Source organism: Mirounga leonina, unplaced genomic scaffold (genome assembly GCF_011800145.1).
Source record: "Mirounga leonina isolate KUSES-001 unplaced genomic scaffold, KU_Mleo_1.0 Mir_168, whole genome shotgun sequence".
NCBI classification, from domain to species: Eukaryota; Metazoa; Chordata; class Mammalia; order Carnivora; family Phocidae; genus Mirounga; species Mirounga leonina.
The window spans coordinates 40,771,758-40,794,813 of NW_023270426.1; the positions used below are offsets into that span (position 1 = coordinate 40,771,758).

A 23,056-nucleotide genomic window follows, 5' to 3' on the forward strand; every position below is an offset into this window, starting at 1 on the left:
TCTAGGGCTATGAAGCTGCAGCCCCTGCCATGATATGGAGATGAGAGATGTCTCGGGGATAAGAGCTAGAGAAAGCTTTAATGAGAGGAGCTTGGACCATTTTCAAAGCTCCTCCACCATGCACGGAGGGGCCCCAGAGCTGGTGGAGCCCTGGGTGACACTCCATGGGTGATACGTGGTGGCAAGGGGCTCTTGCTTTCACTGAGGCCTTGCTCTGATGAGCTGGGCAATTGGGGGACCGTTTGAACAGACCAAAGAAAGATATCAAAAGGCAAATTGGAGTCGGAGAAAATGAATAGCCCATGATCTCCAAGGGAGATTAGAGAGGTAATGACAAAGCAGTCAGGTTTTAGAAGGGGCTGTTATTCCAAGAAAGGTAATTTGGTTCAACTTTTTTTTTTTTTTTTTTAATGGAAAAGAGGATGAAGAGATCAGAACCAGTTAAATCATCACTGTCCGGTAAAAGATAAATCTTTCATTAGGAAACATTTCTTTGCATGCCCTTTTGACATTGAAGAATATATCTGATGAATGGATTTGGGGCTTTATCAAAACTGTAATATGCTAAAATAAACAAAACCACCATGTGATGTTTTATTGGAGAAGAGCAGCCGTAAAAAAATGGAAGAGAACTTTCAAGATTAATAGCGTGTTTTCCCCATAGGAGCTTTGCTCTTTTTAATCATTTTTAAGATCCCTGCTCATGAATGTTTGCACATTCAGCAAACACAGGCTTGGATAACGAGAGGGGCTGCCTCGGTGCCCTAGAGATTCAGGTACAAACTCCCATCAGAGTCTTTCAGTGACTGCAAAGCTCCATTCCCTAAATAGGTTTCTTGTCCCAGGCCATGGCTGAGACCTGGCCTCTGCCTCAGAGGGACCACTGACCCCCCCCCCCCCGCCACCGCCCTGCAGTCCACCTTTCTAATACCTCCCCCAGCTTCACCCAGCTACCTGCCGGCCCAGGCTGCTCTTCATTCTGGGGCTGATGAGGAGGGAGAAAAGAAACCTTCCCGGGGAGGAGAGGCTGCTGTTGGGTCTGTTGGCACCTGGCGCTCGCGGTGGGCTCCTGCCTTCCGTCTGCCGTCATTCCCCTCCTGGATCCCCCCACCAGACCAGGACTGCATGGCAGCCAAGCCTCCTGTGACTGGTGTGGTGTCCCACCTCACGACCCCCACCGCTGACTTCCGAAGGCTGTCCCAAGTCACCTGTGAGTTCTAGTCCCATCCCCCTGGCAAGAGCTCTGCCACTTGGCGGGATCTCACTCATGACCTCGGGCTGTCGTTCTGTGCTCCCTGCCCTTCGTCAGCCTTCCCTGCACACTGTCTACTGACTGCTGGGTTTCCTCCTTCTGTCTGCAGCTGGCTTTATGCCTCAACATCTGTCCTCTGCTCATGGATAAGTGGCTTTCTTGGGTTCTCAACCCCCCGGTCTCACTTACAAAGCTCTGCCTCGGTAGGAAGAGCTCGTGGTTCACTTTAGACTCTGCCATTAGCACAACCCTTTCTTTGTGCTGCTCCATTCTCAGGGGGCTGAGGCTCCTCATGCTCCGCTCAGTGCCTTTGCTCTCCTGAGTGTCTGTATTACTCATAGTGTGTGCTCCTTTGTCACTTCCCCTTTTACACGGCCCATTTAACCTGCCTGTCTTCTCTCTCTCTGTCTCTTTTTGTCTCTCAGTCTCTGTCTCCCCACCCAATTCCTCTCTCTCTCTCTCTCTAGAGAGAGAGATACACAGACATTTATTGATATATTTATATAGAGACATTACATGCAGACATTTTCATTTGGACACTTCTCTGGGGCTGTGGTGAGCACTACCCCTGGGCCCTGCCCAGGTCCCCATTGTTGGGCCAGTGAGCCCAGCCCCCAGCTGCTGGGAGCATTGCCTGCTAACACAGGCAGCTCATAGCTGCTCCTTTCTCTAGAGCATTATCTACCGCTGATAGGACAGCAGATGCCCCCATTCTGGGGGAGGCCCACAGCGGGAGCCCTTCATGCAAAACTAAACTTTTCTTGAAGTCACATCATTGCTTAGCCCTTTCCTCTTTCCTATACTGCTTCACTTGCTCCCTCAATGGTTTTTCTTGAAGACCACTCCTTTTTATTGTTTTTAAAGATTTAGTTATTTATTTAAGAGAGAGAGAGGAGAGACAGAGAGAGTAAGCAGGGGGGAGGGGCAGAAGGAGAGGGAGGCAAGCAGACTCCCTGCTGAGTGGGGAGCCTGTTGCTGGGCTCAGTCCCAGGACCCTGAGATCATGACCTGAGCCAGTATCAAGAGTCAGACTCTTAAACTGAGCCACCCAGGTGCCCCAAAGAGCACTCCTTTTAATAAAGCATGTGTTCCTGAATCCTTGTCTCGGGCTCTGCTTTTAAGGAATGTGACTTAGATAGAAAATCAGTTTGCCTCTCTATAAAGTGATATAGGAAAAATGATGTAGGGTTAATGAGCTCCGAGATCCGTTTCTATTGTGATAATCCGTGGTCCTTTTGTTGTGCATATTCTCATTTCTATTTTGCAAACAGACAAGGCTTAGAAAAAAAACAGTGATAAAACTGGAATAGCTGTGTTTCTGTGTAGCTTATTAGATACTTGACATAAACTAAGGGATGTCTTAGCCATTTAGATCACAACACTTAATTTGTTGCTTCTGGAAGTAGGATTTGGAGACGTTCTATGGGTGACCACTGTGGAGTAATTTATTAGCATGTATACTACTAAGTGCACACAAAGTTCTTGTCTTGCTGAGCCCTGCCGACATTTCCGTATGCTGTGTTCTTGGAATGTGGACCTAGCCAGTCACTTATATCAGCCTGACTTGTTACCTGTTGACACCTGGGCAGGCATTTGGAAGTCTCATGTGGTGTTCTTCACATAGAGCAATTTGTAAATCATTCAGAGCAATAAGCAGGCTGTGTTTCAAATTATATCTCGAAAATGTTCACTGCACATGTGACTATTTTCAGACTTGGCTTGGATCATGGAAAATCTGAAGGTGAATTAGATCATCAAAGTTAATGGCACAAACAACCCTACAAAAGAAAGGATCTTTCTCCAAATTAAAACTCTATAACATAGTTCCTCCAGCATAACCGTTCTAAGCAACCAATATTTCTCTTTTTTAAAAGATATATTTGTTTATTTTAGAGAGACAGAGAAAGCGGGAGAGCAAGTGAGCAGGGGGAGGGGAAAAGGGAGAGGGAGAGAGAGAATCCTTAAGCAGACTCTCCATTGAGCACGGGGCTCCATCCCAGGACCTTGAGATCATGACCTAAGCCGAAATCAAGAGATGGCTGCTCAACAGACTGGGCCACCCAGGCGTCCCCAATATTTCCCTTTTGTATTCTTAAAACTTAACAACATTTGCCAAAACTTTATCACATGACAGTTGTCAAGTAGCCATGAATTACTTTCACTTAGGGAGCCTTGTTAAACTAAGCTACTGCACATGTGGTTTTTAGTTTGGAAGTCAAGACCTGACTCTTCTGTCTTCTACTGACTTTACCTTGTTAGCATGACAGGGCCATCAACACACAAGGGGCTGAACAGTCTTAGTTATCAATGGGAGGTAATAATTATCCCCAAACTATCTGAGAGTTGCTTAGGGAACCCTTGATTGTCATACCTCTGGGAGGGCTCCAGGTCAGCTCACAGTGTCCCCTGAAATGCATACACCTCACCAGGATTATAGCAACATTGAATTCAGAATTAAGTGGTTCTCTGTGCTTGTTGCTCCAGACCTGTGCCCAGTCTCAGACAGAGATGTTCTGTGGGGCTTGTTTGGCCTTGGGCTGCACTTTTAGCTCTGAGGGGAGGGGGCATGCTGTGGTGGAAGATGGAAGGGCTGTGAAGGCTGATGTCTGTGCAAGGGCTGTATGCTAACAGCATTACCCTTTGCCAAAGCGAGCCAAGGAGCGGACGGCAGACTCCTTTTACCCTTTGCTGTGTTTCTCCTCAGTTCCCATTTCAAATATCTAGAGCCTTCTGTGTCCCAAGGTCCAGGGTTGATGACAGCTGGTTTGGAATTGTTCAAGGGAGCTAGGACCAGGAGGCAGAAGTCCAGGCTGTAACGTTCAGTGTGAGCTTGGCCGAGTCAGCGTACCTCCCAGGACAGAGATTTCTTCATCTGAAAGAGAAGATATTCAGGAGAAGTGTCCCTGTCAGTGAGAAAATTATGTCGTTTTAGACATGATAAAGCCCCAGAAATCAAGACCAGCTTCCTTACTGATGGATGAAGAAATGGAGCCGAGTCGCTTCTCCTGAGCCCCGGATCTGTGCTCAGTCACTCAGCGGTGCAGTTGTCATCACCCTGGCTACTCACTGAGCACCCACACGTGGCCTGGTCTCCCACCCTCAGTTCTGATGATGTTGGCAACCAAGAGTCAGTTTCAGAGTGTAGTTGAAAGTGGACTTGGGATCCGTCCAGACAGTTCCTGGCACCTAATTTGCATGTGTTCCTTGTGTCCAGTGTGGGTAGAGTGGATGTGTAAAGGGGAGTTAAAAATTTTTAGTGTTCCAAGTTCTTTACACACCTGCGGAGAGGGCAAGGGATTCAATATTACAGTACGCTGCTGGGTTGGGCTGGCACTGGGCGCAGACCTGCTGGGACACTTGGCAGTGGGCCTGTGTTAGGCTTAGCCCAGCATGGTGGTGGCAGAGGGGCTGAGGGGTATGAGGCCAGGTTGGTGAGAGAAGGGTGTGGGGTGTTCCTCATCGCATTTCCTGGTGACACTGGCTATGGGCCACTGCCTTAAAAGAGCTAGGTGACCTCTAGGCAGGGACACTCTTGGGAGGTATCTGCCCGAGGTGAGCTGGAAGAATGCTTCTGTTCCGACCAGGATGTAGCTGGAGCCCAGGGACCGAGGGGAGAACCTTTCCAAAGCACTTGCTGGGAGTCACTTCAGGTGTGAGGGTGTGGACACAGAAGGAGAGAAAACCAGAGAAACAAATCCAGAGGCAGGGTTTGAGGAGAATGTTCTAAGTGAAGCTTTGTATCGCTTGGAGAATCTGCCCCTTTGTGGGGAAAAGAGGCTAGCTCCCATTCAGGGCTGCATGTCGCCTGGGGGAAGAGAGCAGGATTTTCTATCAATAAGCTTAGGAATTTGGAGATTCATAAATTCTAAGTGGGGAACTGAGTTGGTATTCAGACCCTTGGATAAAAACTTGATTTCCGAGTCTCAGTGTGGGGTGGGGTGGGGTAAGGACGGCAAGGGTGACTCACCTAAACAAATGAGTCATGGAAAAACCTTCAGTCATCTGGCCCCACCTTCCTCCACCTCAGAAATCCCTCACATGACAGCTCAGACAGATGAGCATACAGCTTCTTTTTTCAATTCTTCCACTGAAAGGAAACTTAGTCATAATATCTCTTAATAGTGATAGACTTGAACGTTCCATTGTGGGACAGCCTTGGTTTTTAGAAACTGCTTCGTTGCATGAAATTAAACACACCTCTCCTGGGTCATGGTTTTGTTCTCTAGACCTCAGTGTTCAAATTTATTGACTTTCTGCTTCATTCAAAGTCCCCAAAGGAGCTATCAGCTCTCAGCTGCCACCTTTACCCTTCCCTCACCAAAGGTTTTCTTTTTCAGTTCATTCTCTTGTTGATCATATATATCACAGCTCTAAATCCCTTTCTGTTTATCTAGATGTTCTCTGCTGTGTCAGTGTGAGCTACAGCCTGTCTCCATTTTCTTCCCTGCAGTCTGGGAGGGTCAGTCGTAACACTGGGCTTTCCTGCGTGTGGAGGTTGGGAGTCCCCTAAGCCTCTCTGAAGCATTTTCTGGCACTCTCTGGCCTGCTTTGTGCCTAGTAACTTATGGCTGCCCAAAGGCAGGGGCTTTGCCCAGGTGGGAACAGTGAGGCCTGGGAAGTTAGATGTTCCCAGTAAGTGTAGAAAAACTAGATTGGTAGAGCCTTACCTGTCCTCTCTAAGGATCTGCCTTCTCCCCAGAAGTAGTCCACTCTTCTCATTTTATTCCAGACTATGATCCCATAGAGCTCAAGATTATAGCACAACATTAACTTCAGCCCTACAGAAGAGTAGCTATTGATCTGGCATTCCTTACTTCTACCCATCCATCGATCCGGTCACACGTGCAATCATGTATCAACAGGTACTGAGCAGAGACTACCTCAGAGGCCATGTACTGGGACATGGAGACAACACCTGTGGGATGTGGATGCCTACTGACTAACCTCTCTAATCTTCCTGAGCACCCCCTTCTCTGAGCAGCCAGAGGCCCAAAGAAGACTTAAGAAGATCCAAGGAGATTAAGACAGAGACTTAAGAAGGTCACAATTGAAAATAAGTTTATAGTAGGCATTTCCAATCCGGGGAACAAAAGGGAACATCCCCATTTAAAGGCTTATTAGAATCTGAGGCCATGGGGGTGGGAATGGGGGGGGGAAACTGGGAGAGAGGGAGAAGTAGCAAGCTTCTTCGAAAAGCACATGCTTAGATCACCATTACGCCTTGTACTTAATTGAAGTTGATATATTTAATTTACTTGAAATTTATAAAAGATAGTGAGAGTTTTTTACATTTATTACAACAGAGCATGAATTTTTAAAAGTACTGCAAACCAGCAGCCAGTCTCTCATTTGCATCTTGCTGGCGGCTCCCTTGCAGTGTATTCGGTAGGCTTCTATTGCCTTTGTTCTGCCATGGGTGAATTCTTTCACCGCCCACACCACCAGCTTCACCCGATTGGCTCACTCCACATTTGGTGGCCCATATGGGGAACTTCTGCAGGGCTGGGACTTTTCCTGGATTCTCCAGGAATTTCTTGGGACTTTTCTTCAGTGGACCAACTCTAGTATTCCTTGGGCGACTGACGACCTCCGGCGGAGTTTACTCCTTGATGAAGATCCAAAGCCTTAAGGGGAACCCGCTGGACCGCCCTTGCCCAAAAGGGTGATGGCCTTCCCCTTTTGCCCTTAGGAGGGAGGCTACCCTCCCTCTCCTTTCTCTTTTTCTCCCTTTGGCAGTCTAACCCTAGTGCTCCTCAGACAATTAAAGGTCTCTGACCAGGTTAGCTCCCTGGTGTGGTCTGAAGGTCTGAGGATGAGCAGGTTGGTCTGCCTGTTCCTGTGAGGGTGAGGGGCCTCTTTCCTCTCCTCTCCCACTTTGTCCGCCCTGAGGTCTCCGTTCCCAACGTGTGGTTCATTTGGCAGCGGCAGCTTGTCCAGGGCTAAACTTCTTATGGTATGGACTCGGTTGGGACCCTTCCCTGATGCTGGCTGACTCTCAGCCACCTTGCTTCTTTTGGGGCCCCTCCTTTTTTTTCCTTTGTTCCTCTGGATCTGGCCACCATCTTGATCTATAGGCAAAATATGGTCCTACCCATCTGAGTGGCTTCCTTCCTCCGGCACTGTGCAACAGAAGGATGGTTTTCTTGGAAAGAGACCTGGTCATGGCTATCATGGCTTCTTCCCTTCTTAGGGAAGTTGAGAAGCTTCAGTACTCATACTACTAATTACTGGTCCCCCTCTTTTTAATCTCTTTGTTAAATTTGCCTCTTCTAGAACCCAATAATTCCATATACAAATGATCCCATGATTCAGTGAATGATTCAACAAGGATTCCAGCCCATACCACTGGAGGGTCCCCCCCGCCTCCCCAAAATCCCATGGACCTGGCCACCAAGGAGTTTTGCTCAAATTGCTTATCATCATGTTGATATAATGCCATGCTCTGGTCTGTAACTACACAGAACTCCTGATGGACCGGTAAGTTTAGGGAGGGACAGTGCACCCCCCCACCCCCACCCCTGCCACCCTGTCCCAGCATGAAGCGGCTACTGAACATGAACCTCTGCCCTTAAAGCCAAAGATTTGTCATTGCCGATCTGTTGGGGGGAGCACAGAGGCTGCCTTTAGGCAATAGGCTTGAGCAGTGGAAATCTGAGTAAGGTAGAAGGACCCCCAGTGACCACTGGGCTGAATGCAAACAGGCTCATTAAGCCATAGGCTCTAACTGACCAATGGGCTACTTACACCCAGGCAGAGTTACCAAAAAAGGAGAATTCCGTTCTTTTACATACCTCCTCACTCCTCCCCTTACCTACAGCCCTCACCGCTACCTCCTGACAGACAGTGTGTCCTTGGCTCTCGGCCTGCTGCTCCCTTAGAGCATACTCAGTGAACTTCCATCACATTTTTTTTTTTACAGATTTCATTTATTTATTTGATAGAGAGAGGGGGGAGGAGCAGAGGGAGAGGGACAAGCAGACTCTGCGCCGAGCACAGAGCCCCACGTGGGGCTTGATATCAAGACCTTGAGATCATGACCTGAGCTGAAACCAAGAGTTGCACTCAACTGACTGAGCCACCCAGGTGCCCCCTTCCATCACATTTTTTTTTTAAAGCCAAAAACCCAGCTTAGAGCTGATTTGGAGGAGTAGGTCTTTCCGTCACTATTTCTGGTCTCCCTCCTGAGATGGATGCAGTTATTTTTACTCTCACTGCTCATGGCTTACAGCTCATTGATTCTGATGAATGGGAAGTCTTTTCTTGGCACACCCTATAGATCATCTTCTGGGACCTTCTCTCCTTTGGATCTCTGGCTGCTCGTGGAAGAGGGCCTCTCACAGAGGAAGGGAAGAGAGATTAGTCAGCAGGAACCTGCATCTCCCTGTACCCACTACCCACCACCCCGCCACCCTGCAGATCGCTTTCTTCAAGTTCTTCTCAGATTCTTTCTGTTCCTGTGCCTTTGAACACCGAGGGCTCTTTGGCCATCCCAAACCCTTTCTCTCAGGGAAAGTGAGTCCAGCCCACCCCAACCATGAAACTGATGTCCCAGAGGATTGTGGCCAGTGATGCAGGACACCCGACAGTCATGCAGCTCGGAGTAGGTGGGACTCTTCTTCACAGCAGACGGGGAAACATGATGGGGTGGGCAGCATTGCATCCAGCTGCCTTGCGCCAGCTGCTGGAGTCAGCGAGAACATAGCCCTACCTCCATGTTCTCACCCCTGCTCCCAGACTGTGCTCTTTCTCCCAGGCAAAAGTTTCTCAGATCAGATTGTCCAAAGTTTTACTTACTCTAGGTCCTGGGGAACATTGTTCTTTTAACTTGGTACCTGTCAGTTCTGGGTGGGATTTGCCTGCTGCCAGGAAGATAGGCTTCATCCAGCCCAGCTGAGCACTGAGTACATCGTAGGTACTTAATAAGAACTGGTTGAATGGAAGGCAGATGGGGCTGGACACAGGTAGAATTCTTGAATCCTGGAAATGGTTTTTGTGGAGGAGAACATTGCTTTTATATTGAGAGCAATGGCCGGGGGCAGATGTAGTACCCACTCAGCTACCTACAGAGAAGCTGGGGTGGGTCATAGGGATTAGGAGGTCTGGAGTTGAGAAGGAGAACCTTCTAGTGTGTCTAGTGTGCCCACAGACTGGGATATCAGAGGAGCATCAGGGGTCTGAGCAGCTCAGGAGGCCTCTGAGAAGGGGTGAGCTGCCTCAGAGGAGACACTTAATTAAAATACCATCAGTCTCAGTAGATAGGAGCAGGGCTGGCTGCGTAGTTTGCAGGGAACAGCATTCAGAAATTATTAAGACTCTCTGGGGTAAATACCCAGTAGTGCAATTGCTGGATCGTATGGTAGTTCTATTTTCAACTTTTTGAGGAACCTCCAAACTGTTTTCCAGAGTGGCCGCACCAGCTTGCATTCCCACCAACAGTGTAGGAGGGTTCCCCCCAAAGATACAAATGTAGGGATCCGAAGGGGTATGTGCACCCCTATGTTTATAGCAGCAATGTCCACAACAGCCAAACTGTGGAAAGAGCCAGGATGTCCATCGACAGATGAATGGATAAAGAAGATGTGGTATATATATACAATGGAATATTATGCAGCCATCAAAAGGAATGAGATCTTGCCATTTGCAATGACGTGGATGGAACTGGAGGGTATTATGCTGAGCGAAATAAGTCAAACAGAGAAAGACATGTATCATATGACCTCACTGATATGAGGAATTCTTAATCTCAGGAAACACACTGAGGGTTGCTGGAGTGGTGGGGGCGGGAGGGATGGGTGCTGGGTGATAGACATTGGGGAGGCTATGGTATGTGCTATGGTGAGCGCTGTGAATTGTGTAAGACTGCTGAATCACAGACCGGTACCTCTGAAACAAATAATACATTATATGTTAAAAAAAAAAAAAGAAGATAGTAGGAAGGGAAAAATAAAGGGGGGGAATCGGAGGGGGAGACGAACCATGAGAGACGATGGACTCTGAGAAACAAACTGAGGGTTCTAGAGGGGAGGGTGTTGGGAGGATGGGTTAGCCTGGTGATGGGTATTAAGGAGGGCACGTATTGAATGGAGCACTGGGTGTTATACGCAAGCAATGAATCATGGAACACTACATCAAAAACTAATGATGTAATGTATGGTGATTAACATAACAATATAAAAAAGAATTATTAAGACTCTCAGGACAATGACAGCAGAACCTCGACTGCTCAGGCCACACACCCATGAAGCCAGGTCGGGCTATGAGTCATCACCCGGCCTGTTTTTGAAAGTAGCCGAGTCAGGTGCTCTGTGACAAGTTCCCCTTTTACTCTCTTACTGGCCCAGTGTATCAAGCCCACTTTGCTCTGGTTGCAGACCTACTCTGTTTGTTCCGTTTTATTCCCTCGCTCCATTGTTAGTTGTTTACAAGCCAGAGGTTCTCCATCGCTAACACGCTGTAACTGTTGATCTGGGCCTGCCATGCCCCTGCACAGTGCTTTCTATATGTTCTCTCTCTCAGCCCTTCAGAAACACTTGGTGGCATTTCTACGTCCATTTTATAGAGACAAAAAGTGATTTGGCTAAGGCCACATAATTCATAAATGACAGAACCGAGAACAGTAGGGCTTCAGAAAGCCATGTTCTTTCTATTACCTCCTAGACTTCAAGGGCATCGTTGTGTCTTGTTAACTTTTGTGCCATTATAAAATTGGCCGTGTGTGTGTGTGTGTGTGTGTGTGTGTGTGTTGAATGCCAGCGTTTGTGACAGGAAAAGCAGGCAGAGATGGAACTAGAGCTAATTAGGGGTCTCGCCTCCTACGTAGGGCTCTGCTGACAGCGTGGCGCCCTCCTGTGGTTTCTGAGCCCCCTAAAAGAAAGCTGGCTGCTGTATGGGAGGGAGGGGCTTCCTGGATTCCAGGGCCCCGCTGGGGTTAGGGGTTCCCTGACTCAGGCCTGATTTGCATGTCTTCCTGCCTCTCATAGGTACCAAGCTCCTCCCAGCCAAATGCACTCTTGTGGGTGGTCATCTGCCTCGAACTCCTCTCTTCTCCAGCCGGGGATCTGGGCTGACAGTGTAAAACTCAACAACTTGGTGTCCTCTCTTTTCCCGAAAACTCAGCCAGAGCAGGTCTGCACCAGTCATCTCTGCTCCCTTCCCCAGGGCTGCACTCTGACCCCTGTAAGCTTCCAGAGGGCCCCTCCCAAGCAGAAGGCAGTCCTAATCTCTTCCACCCTTCCCGGAAAGTGAGCAAAGAGCGAGTGAACACCCAGGCAAGGAGATAGTACTTTTAATGATGCCAAAGTTTCCACCCCCAAATCTTGCTAGGCGGGAAGGGCATAGGAGGTGAGCCGTGTTCTAGGTGAGGCTATTGTGTATGGCTGAGGCCTTATTTCATGCTTAATTGGATCCTCTTCCTTTGGGGAGCCTGCGGGAAATTGGGAGGGCGGGTTTGGTCAACACTGTAGAATTCACATAAAATAAAGCTTCATTGCCCTCCTGCTTCTTCTATTTTTATTTTATTTTATCTTATTTTTTTGCCCTCCTGCTTTTTAAAGCAAGACTCACACATAAACCTCCTTCTGCTTAACATGCATACTCCACTGTGAACAGGTATGTGGCCCAAAGTCTTTGCCTTGAAACACTATTGTCACCTCCCAGGCCCCACACAGCCTGGACACTTCACGAGGCCCAGCTCTTTGCGACTTTGCCATCCTTGTCGCCCTGCCTAAGTAAGAGCCCCCGAGTCTCAGAGCTGGCCCACTAATTTAGGAATCCCCAGCTCATACTCTGTTCTCATTTGCCTTTGCATGGGATTAGGTTAGTGCCTGCCTGCGGCGTGGGATCTCACTCAGCTGAGCTCCTCTCCCACTGGCTTCTGATGAAGAATAAATTGAGAGGACTCATAGGGATATTCTGCTGATTCTTACTGTTTGGGGAAAAGGGGCTGTGTTGGCAAATCTCATTTTGAAAGCGTCACTTCTACATCCAAAATATTCAGCAGGACAGGTTTTTACATAAATAATGTGGACAACTGATTGTATGTGCTTGCTGGGCCATAAGGGATTTCCTCTTTGGAATCACAATTTAAGTGATGAGATTCGGAGGACATTGCAGCTTAACTGGAGTTTCCATTTGGAAGATCCTGTTCTCTGGAGTCCTTCTGAGTCCTGAGTTGGTTCAGGTTTCATGCTGTTTTGCTCATCTCTTTCCTGTGTTTAGGAGCAGCAGAGGAAGGAGAAAAACCGCTCTTCTGATGTTTATTTGACTATGGTGGTAAACTGTCCATTTGCCGAAAAGAACATCAAAGACCAAGGGTCTCTAAAATACTGCCTTGTGTGTAGGTGTGTGTGTGCGCGTGTGAATATAGGAGTATTTTTTTGTGTACGTGAGTGTGCGCTTGGTTCCCTGCATGATCGAAAATAAGATGTGAACGCCAAGCTAAAAATAAAGACAAGAACATTTTATAAAGAATATTTCCCCTTTTGCTTTCCTTTTCCCCCCAAAGCTGCCACCTTCCAGCTATAATTATGCCTTCAACATAGGGCTTGCTGAGAATCAGGTCCCGTGTCTGTGCACACTGTTGCATTGTCATGTTTATCTTTCCATATAGAACTGTGCTGGAAAGACAAAAGGGAGGATCAGATTTCCGGAGTCTGAGGGAAGACAGAAGCCAGCTGAAATGTGAGACCACAGCCTTCTCTTCCTGTCTGCCTGGGGAGAGATTCTAGCTGCTGGACTTGGGGCTCAGACAATGCCTCCAAACACAGGCGGGTGTCCACAGGCCATTAGAAGAACCATTGCCCCGGAATATGGGTCTGTGTAGGGAGGACGAGGAAAAGGTGCTAGAAAACTGCCCGAGACTGTAGCCACCAGAGGCTGCTGGTGAAAACTGTGCATAGCTCAAAGAGCAAACAGCTCTCATTTTTCAGTGATTGCCCTGGATTTTGAAATTAAACCCAGTGGGGAGAACATACCTGCCTGAGCTTCAAGAGAGGCGGCGGGCTTGTGGACTTGCGAACCGAGAGCATCTGTTTTTCAAGCTCTAGATCTGTGTGCCTGCGCTGCTGTAGCTTCCATGTGACAAGTCTCGGGATTGGTGATCTTTTTAGCCCTGCTTCAGGCAGAGAGGAAGCCGATTTTACCTGCGAAGGGGGAAGGGGAGGGAAAAGGGGGACAGCTCAGGTAGCGAATCACAGCCCCTCTTTGGGTCGGTCCGCATCTGGGAGGCTTTAATCCTACTCCTCAGGCTATGATTGGGGGTGACGTAAACTGTGGAAAGTAAAGACCAGCTCTCAGAAAGCCTTAAAGATTTCCAGCTCGGTTAGAACGTACTCAGTGCTAAACCGACAGAGGTGCTGGGCGGCTTCTTTTTAGGAAGGGTTGGGTTCTAAAGTCAGTGCGGATGGTGGAAAGTGCATGCGGTCCAAATTAGGCTGGAGAATCCCGTAAGTCACTTGCAAGGTATACTTCAAGATACTTAGACCTGGCCATGCTGGGAAATGGTCCTTCTCGAAGGAGAGGACATGTATTCGGGCTCCCGTGGAGCTCATTTTGGGGCCTGTGCTCTTTGAGAGAAGCAGGAGACTGGTAGCCTTTAAATTGTTCTCTGCAGTCTCATCCAGCCAGGTGGGCATTCTTGAGTTTGCTTAAGCGAAATCTGTGTAGGATGCAGTCTCATTGCACCAATGGAGGGATCCCAAAATATGCATTAGCTATGTGTGGAGGGGAAGAGAAAGGGGGGCGGGGAGGAGCGGAGAGGGGAGAGAGAGAGAGAGAGAGAGAGGGAGAAAGGGAGAAAGAGAGGAAACTTCTCTCTTACTATCCTGAGCCTGAGCTCGGGGAAACTGTGGCTTCACTGTGACACATTTATAGGGCCTCTATAGCTGGTAACAATAGCATTAGCAATACTCTAGCATTGAAAATGTGCTAGGCCCTGGTCTAAGCATTTTACATGTATTAACCCATTCAATATGCACAGTAACTCTGTAAGATGAACTTTATTATCCCATTTTATAGATAAGGAAATGAAGTCTTAGAGCCCATTCAGTTTGGTCCCTGTGGTAGTTTGAGATGAAGATGGCCACCAGGAGCATGTGCACAGAGCTCCAGAGAGGAGCCGGACGTCTGTCTGGCTTCTTTGGCAACGGGGTGTTGCAGTGGGAATTCCTGCTCTGTTGGGCCCCTGGGGCTCAGTGGTGCAGCCAGGCTTAGCTGCCCTGCTCCCTGTTTCTGGACTTCTGCACGGGCTAGTCCCTCTGCCTGGCCCCCTCTCTCCTTTTTACCATGTGAAATTTTACTCACCCCTGTCTTGGAGCTAGATTAGAGTCCCCACCACCGCCCGCTCCTGCAGCTTCCACTCGCCCTGACCACATCCTGAGGCTCTGCACAACAGGGCCGCTGGCTTCTCCCCAACTCTCTCCCCAGCCCTCAGCACAATGCCTGGCTCACTGTCCTCAGTCGGTGTCCGCTGAATGGATGTCGAGTAAGTGAAGAACTATGGGGCGTCACTTCCCATCCAGCTTCTAAAATACAGGCACCTTTCATTTAACATTAGTCACCCACATCTAAAAATCAGATGTTCTGCCTGAAAATGTTAACCAGAGCCTATTTCCTATTATTTGAAACGGGAAAAATTATCCTGTGTTATGCATCAATTCCACATTCCTAACCAATGTCCTAAAATGTAATGGAAACATAGTAAAACACCTACATGTGACTAGAAGACTCTCATGTTAGGATCTAGGATGGCTAGAGCACTCCTTCCTAATCCCGGACTGTTAATGTGGTTGCTGACCAATAGCTGCTCTGCATGCGGGAAAGTCCTCCCTTCCAGGGCCATGGCTGTCCTCCCTGGCTTTCTTTTCTTCTCCAAGTGTTTCTTCAATACTTTCTCAAATTTTGGGGGTCTTGCTGTACACTACTAAGCACAAATCATGGCCATTCATCCAAGGCTTGTGGGAATACATTCAGGTCAGGGGCACGACAAGGCAGAGGATGACTCACACTGAGTATGAAATCTTACCAATTGAATTTGGAATGTAACTGAAGTCTTTCCCCACATATTGTTTTGTTAAAAATGATGCATTGATTTTGGAGCTGTGAATATAATTTTTTTCCCTGAAATTCATCCACTGCCTGAAAAACATTTTATTATAGCCAGTACCTGCTTTCCTTCCATCTTTCCTTTTAGTTTTCTTTCCTTCTTTCTTTCAAAGTCATTGATTCTATACAATTTGGGTGTGACGTGTGAAGGAGTCCAGAATATGCCACTGTGGCATAAGGGTTATTTTGAGCTGAAGCCATTTGAAAATCCACGGATTCAGGAAGAGGCTTTTCCTGTACGCCCCTCACCTGCCTACAGGCACAGCCTTCCAAACTAATTCAACCGTCACAAATCCCCCTTTAAGGGAGGCTGCCTGCATTAGAGGGAAGGAGATGAAAGTCAGGGCTTGATGCAGAAACAGACCTTAGGAAGACAAGCCTTCCCTGGTACTAGTTTCCCTGTATATTTCTCAGTCATTCCTCACTATTTATTGTCCCATGAAATCCTCTGCCACTGGTCTTATTAAGATGTATATAAGCTCTAAATTCTAACCACTTCTTTGAGCCACTTTCTTTGTGAGCTCCCACTTGGGTAAGTGAAGAAACTTTGTCTTTTCCCTTGCTCATCTGTCTCGTGTCGGTTTAATTTTCTTGCCCCCAAATACTGAATCTAGGAGGGTAGGGGAGAAGTTTTTCCTCCTTGATGCCAAAAAAATGTTCTATTAGGAAAATGTAAATCAGAAATAATTCTGCAGTGTGTGCCTCTGTTTTCAAACTTCAAAAAGGTCCCTGTACGCCTGAATAGGACAGAGCACTCACTGTCTTTTCTGAAGTTTGCGTGAATGGTGATGCCTACATGGTTCACCTGTCAGTCCTCAAGAGTGCCAAAACCTGTGCCTGAATCTGAGGCCATGACCTTGAAGTAGGATCAAATCCTGGTTGAGGAATCTGCCTACATGGCTCTTGGCTCCTGGCCATCGCTCTGTCTCTCTGTAGTATGGAAATAAAATTCTTGCCTCATCAGAATTTCTCCTTATGATTAGGTCACGAAAGCCTTTGTTATAAAAGCAAATATCTTAGGAATTCAAAGATTGGTTTTCCTCTTCTTTCAACTGGTAAGAGAATCCCTGAATTTTAACTTGGCGTAGAATGAAGATACGTTGCCCAGCTTCCTTTGCAGATAGGTGTGGCCATATGACGAGTTCTCCCCAGCAGAATGTGAATGGAAGTGAATGTCACTTCTGGGGTGGTGACATCTGTTGGAAGACAGGAGGTCAACACGGATCCTCAACTTTGTCATATAAGCAGTTTTGCACAAGATGGGGCCTGTGCGAACTACCAAGAGCCCAAAGTTGCACAGCTCACACTGGGAACATGTTCAGCCCAGTGCCTGGCATGAAGTAGATCCTCGACACATACGTCCGTGTTGAGTGAATGAGTGGGTGAATACGTGAGTGGAACTACCTAGAAATCTAGGTATTCCTACAGAAATGCTGTCATCTTTAATTATTCACGGTAGATAACTTACGAGCCCAAGACTGTTTTGGTTCAGCTTTCCGTGGTCCCCAGACTGCCTGCCACTGTCACCCGTACCTCTCCGCTACCTGCTGAGATCCCCATAGCTTCGTCCCGGTAGAGCCCTCCTTAGTTTGTGTGCCCATGCATGATGCCCATCCTATCTCCTCATAGTGCTTTGGGGTCCTATAAAGAAATAGAGTTGAGGGGCACCTGGGTGGCTCAGTTGGTTAAGCGACTGCCTTCAGCTCAGGTCATGATCCTGGAGTCCCGGGATCGAGTCCCGCATCGGGCTCCCTGCTCGGCGGGGAGTCTGCTTCTCCCTCTGACCCTCCCCCCTCTCATGTGCTCTCTCTCTCTCTCATTCTCTCTGTCTCAAATAAATAAATAAAATCTTGGGCGCCTGGGTGGCTCAGTTGGTTGAACGACTGCCTTGGGCTCAGGTCATGATCCTGGAGTCCCGGGATCGAGTCCCGCATCGGGCTCCCTGCTCAGCAGGGAGTCTGCTTCTCCCTCTGACCCTCCTCCCTCTCATGCTCTCTGTCTCTCATTCTCTCTTGCAAATAAAATCTTTAAAAAAAAAGAAATAGAGTTGAAACTAAGACGTGGTATTTTGTGGCATTTGCCAGCCTGTTCTATATCATTGCCAGTTTCTTTCTTTTAAAAAGTTGTTCCCTAAACCCAAGTGTAAATTATCAAATAAAGGAACAGAAAGTTATCCTTCGTGTAGGAGAAGGTAAGTACGATGTCTTGAGGGCAACAACCTTTCCCCACACAGGGTAAGAGTGCGAAGGGCCCCGTTTGAAGCCTACCAGGGCCGGTTACCAAGAGGTAAGGGAGTTTTCAGATGCTGATTTCCTCCTACCTGGTGTGGACTGGCTTGAACTTTGCTCTCAAGACAATGAGGCCTCAGGGTGAGCAAACCCTCCTGCCCGCTGGTGACTCCAGCCTCCAGGGAGGGAGTTAAGCCTGATCGAGTTAAGGGAGGCCTTCTGAGCAGCTTGCCTACCTCCTTAGGGCTCTGTCCTTGGATTTTATCTTTTTTATTTGGAAAAAAGTATCACAAGGACAGGAGGCCTAATAGCATTGATTGTCTTGCTAGTTTGTTGATTAAGTCCAGGAGGTACTGGCAAGTACATTGTCCCTGCCCTCCAGCATGATACAGTAATTAACTCCACTACCAACAACTAAAAGTTAATCACAACGTGTGCGAGGCCGGGCTCTCTCTGTCTGCCTGCAAGACCTCTTTCCCACCATGGTTTCAAGGTGTTCGCTCTGCGGCTTGGAACAGGCTATTTGAAAAGGGCCCTTCCTTCCAGTAAAACTGTTCCACATATTATTAATTTAATTTAATTAGGTTTTAAAAAGGTTAGCCATGACATTTGAATAGCTTAAGCTCACATTAATATTCTGAGAATACTGTTCAGCCCAGCCACTTGTGATTCGAAAGGATGTTTTTCCGGAAAAAGGATTGGCTTTTAGGACAATTACTGAAAAATAGCTTTCATTTGATTAAGATGGCTATCTCGCTATTAAGAGACAGTTATTGAAATAAAATACGTATACAATATTGAAAAATGCTAAACCATGGCTTGATACTATTTATCTAGGAGAAAGGGAGCCTGGGCAGTGTGTTTATGGAGATCATCCCGAAGGCGGCTAATGTCCTTCAGCAATGAGCAAATTAGTGAACTGTGCTTGTGATGTGCTGTGTGTTGTCAACCTAATGTTTTATTTATTTGCTTGAGAGCTGCTCTCTTCATTAGGGAGTTCAGAGAGCAAAGCGAGATGATATTTACTAGCCTGGCAAACTAATAAACTCTGCTCGTGTTTCTTTTGCTACCATGGCTGATCGTGGTTTTTCAGAAAAACGGCCATTCAATATGCTAACGGGTCCTCTAGGAACAACATTAAACCATAACTTCCTGTGCAAGGAGGCAGCAAGGACGAGGGTCAGCATTTCAGGTGCAGGGGCCGGCATGGGCCCAGCCCTGTGCTGGTGCTGGTGGAAAGGAGCTGCCGCGGCCGGTGGGCCAGCCCTCCAGACACTCACAATTAGCAGGGAGCTGGCCGCGATGATCCAGCTTCCTCTCATTACACAGTGATACTGGGGCTAGTCTCTCCCCAAAGCGGCGCGGGGGACCAGTCATTAGTTCAGCTTGGTGGGCTTGGAGATGGCTGCGAAGCCAGGAGGAGCTGGGGCTTGAGGGCTGGGAAGATTCTGCCTGGAGAAGCGGAGGTGATGTCACTCAAGGCAGATGAGTGCTTAACCCCCTGGTTCTCCAAGTGTGGTCTCCGGCCGGCAGCATCCACATCACCTGGAACGTGTTGGAAATGCATGTTCCCAGGCCTCCCGCAGGACCTGCCGAATGAGAAGGTTTGTGGGAGAGGGTGTGTGTCCGCAGTCCGCATTTTAACCAGCTTTTCAGGTGATTCTGAGGCTCCTGAAAGTTAACAAAGTGTGTATTCCCGTCCCTCCGGTCAACTGGGAGAAGTGTGACTTGACCGGAGCTTTGAGTTTGATGGGGGGCGGAGGGGGCGGGGAGGGAATGGGGTGGAAAGATGGAGCAACAGGTAACAGCTTGGAAAGATCAGTCAGGATCAACTATGGAGGAAAGACAGGGAGGTTATTAATTATTTATCTTAGCTATCTTTATGTGTGAGGTTTTTTTTTTTTTTACATAATAATGATGGTTTTGGGGCGCCTGGGTGGCTCAGTTGGTTAAGCAACTGCCTTCGGCTCAGGTCATGATCCTGGAGTCCCGGGATCGAGTCCCGCATCGGACTCCCCGCTCGGCAGGGAGTCTGCTTCTCCCTCTGACCCTCCCCCTCTCATGCTCTCTGTCTCCCATTCTCTCTCTCAGATAAATAAATAAAAAATCTTTAAAAAAAAAAAATAATGATGGTTCTGGAGCCACGTAATAGGCACCAGCTGGATGTAGCTCAAACAAAGAGAAAATTGATTGAAAAAATACCATGATATGTCATTACTCCCCAAGAGAGAATTCAACAACCAGGTTTCGGGTAGGTATATTTTTTTTCTTTTCATAGTATTTCCTTAGGATAGATTCCAAAATGTAAGATTACTGACTGGTTCAGAGAGTGTGAGCAATTTCGTGGCTTCTGACGTTTAGCACCCAGCAGCTTCCAAATGGTTGTAGCCGTACATGGCGGCACAGTGTTAAATGTAAACACCATTTTTTACTGCATCCTTAGCAATCTCAGTTCTGTTGTTGCTAACTGGCTTGGGGGAAATGGCACAGCACGCTTGTTGCTGGCAATTAATGGGTTATTGATGAAGTCAGTTGTTTAAAATTGTGTTCATTTGCCGCTTGTATATTTTACTTGAAAAGGATTTTTGGTCCTTATTTTAGCAGGGATTCGGGATGAAAGTAATTGTAGCGCAATAACGAGGAAATAGACTAGTTTTGGCTGCTGTCGAGGCTGTCGGCTTCCCGCCGGCCACACCCTCATAACTGTCCTCGCTAGCCCCTGAAAGGTCCTGGAAGTCGAGAAACCGTGTCCAAATTTCAGCTCCGCCACTTACTGGCCTTGGGATTTGCTGGCAGTTTCTGCACTTCTGTGAGCCCCAGTTTCCTCATCTGGAAAATAGGAAAAAATCTGAATTACCTAGCTACATGATATTTTGAAAATCAGAACGAGGTCAGGTACCTGCAAATGCTTGATAAAGTCTAAAGCACTGTAAAAATGTTGGCTGTCCCTGTCGCAATGTTGGCTTACCTGAGTGCACAATGCCCATGAGGTCACGCCGGGTCAGGACTTCTGTTGTTGAGCTATAAGCGGAAACATCCCTGGTCTAGCTCAGCTTTTTCACTTTTTGCACAAATGGGACTCAATTCATAGATGCAAATTCAGGAAAAGACATGGTGATAGTTCAGCTCTTCTTCCCACCAGCACACTTCACAGATATGTGGAAGGACCTGATGTTTCTCCTTCTTTCCTTCCTTCATTTCTTCCTTGCCTCCCTCCCTCCCTTCCCTCCCTCCCTCCCTTCCTCCTTCCTTCCTTCCCTCCCTCCCTCCCTCCTTCCTTCCTTCTTTCCCTCCTTCCTTCCTTCCTTCCTTCCTTCCTTCCTTCCTTCCTTCCTTCCTTCCATGTGCCAAGCACTGGGAATAAGTAGTAAGCAAGAGCCAGCCCAGCCCTCGCTCTAGGGGAGCTCGCATGTTTATTCGAAAAGGAACACTGGCTGTGTGTTCTCATGTCTGACACAGTCTTCAGCCGACTGAACAGTGCCTTACAGTTTGGAAGATCTGCTTACAGCGATGCATGCATTTGATTCTGCCACCTCTGTCATCAGGAAGACTGAGGGGTGTAACCTTTTGAAGTCAGAGAGGTTAGGTGACTTGCCTAAGGTCATGTAGCAGATTAAGTTGTGGGGACTGGCCCTGTGCCATCCGCCTGGCCCCTAGTTCAGTGCCTTTTCCATGGCACGACATTGACCAGCCCTTTCCATTCTCATATTTACAGTGGGTTAAACTTAGCTCTGCTTTAATGAGGGAATGGAAATGATGGGGTTCCACCACAGAACCCTAACTCACCTGAAAACTGGGTTGGCTTCTGTTGTGTGAAATGCAGCTCTGCATGTAATTAAAAAAAGAAAACCCAGCAGCCAGAAATTAAAAAGCTAAAGAAAAAAGAGGTAGGTCTGGGAAGTCTGCACTGATGTTAAAAGCCAGGCAGTGGGGGCAGAGGGGCTGTGGAGTGGGGGAGGGTCCTGGTGGCTCCGCTAGGCTCTCTGAGGGAAAATGTCCCCACTAGTCAATGGAATTAGGGGAGAGGGTTCTGAGAGATCAAGGGAGATAAGTGAGCCAGATAGAAAAGCTTGCAGAAAATTGAACAAAACCAGGAAAAGATGAGATGGGCTAAAAACAAAACGCAGCTCAGGGAACCAGGGTAAGAGAAGCAGTGATTCCTAGTCTCTCTTCATCATGGTGGGAGAAAAAAGGTGCAGTGTTTGCCGGCAGTCTACACCGCCGGTCAGAGGAGAAGGGTCATTCTGACACTTGGCAAGTTCCTCTGGGCATCATGGGTCTACAGTGGATGAGTTACTTCCCTGATGGACCCCAGACTCCACTGGACTGCGGATCCTCAGAGGGCAGAGCTGCCATGTTCTGCTTTTACCTCCAGCCTGCAGTAGGCTGCCCTTGGACGAGCCAGGTTAGCCCACAGCTATCATAGGATTGTGCTAAGCAATGCCTGCTAAATCTGTTTCATATGTTATGGTCTTCTTCTTCTTTTTTTTTTTTTATATGTTATGGTCTTCAAAACTACTGAGTTTTTTTTAAAGATTTTATTTGTTTATTTGAGAAAGAGAGAGAGAGCACGCACAAGTAGGGGGGAAGGGGCAGAGGGAGAGGGAGAGGCCGCTGAGCAGGGAGCCTGACGGAACAATTCCCAGGACCCTGAGATCACGACCTAAGGTGAAGGCAGACGCTTAACCAACTGAGCCGCCCGGGTGCCCCACCACTGAGATATTTTTTAACACAAAATAAAAAATGAATGTGGGGCGCCTAGGGGGCTCCTTTGGTTAAATGTTTGACTGCAGCTCAGATCATGATCTTAGGGTCCTGGGATTGAGCCCCGCATCGGGCTCCCTGCTCAGCCTCAGTGGGGAGTCTGCTTCTCCCTCTCCCTCTGCCTCTTCCCTCACTCATGCTCTCTCTCTCTCACATAAATAAATAAAATCTTTCTTAAAAAAATAATGCTATTATATATGCCAATTATTTCCTGACTCCCATGAGTTAAGGAGTAGACTTGGGGAATTATTGTGTAGCATGAATCCACAGATGAAATGGAGACATGGGGCAATTTGCCAATAATTCAGGCCAAGGTGATTTTTTTAAAAATCTAAATTTCTGAGAAATTGCTTCATTCTCTGCCTTAATCTGAAGGAAGACTGGTTTGGCCATTACCTCCTAAGTCTGACGTGGGCTGTTACCATTCTGCCTGCCAGTGGGCACAAATAGCCAACTCTCTGGCTTCACCTTCTGACACCTGAAATAGAAGACAAGAAACCTCTTTTCTTTATCTGCCTCCCTACTCTCCTCTTCCACCTTCCTCCTTCTCCAGCCTTATCCATACTTTTAGGCTAGAATAATAAAACTTAGAGACCTAGAACCCAGATGTCAGCTGCCTGAGTATCTCCAATTTCTCCAGGTTTTCGGAGCCACTTTCCCAGTTGGCAGTCCAATAGAATGACTTGAGCCTTCATCTCATTGTTGGGAAGCC

General features: G+C 47.7%; 1 long non-coding RNA gene across 2 annotated transcripts in view; it reads left to right on the forward strand.

Annotated features, from left to right (window-relative positions):
* Positions 1-23,056, forward strand: part of LOC118016854 — a 151,991-nt gene that overhangs the window by 71,057 nt on the left and 57,878 nt on the right. The window contains exon 6 of one of the 2 annotated variants that reach the window (XR_004680940.1): positions 11,233-12,721. The exons of the other annotated variant lie outside the window; for it this stretch is intronic. This is a non-coding gene — a long non-coding RNA (uncharacterized LOC118016854). Of the gene's footprint in view, positions 1-11,232; positions 12,722-23,056 lie in introns of those variants that run through there. 2 annotated transcript variants of the gene reach the window in all.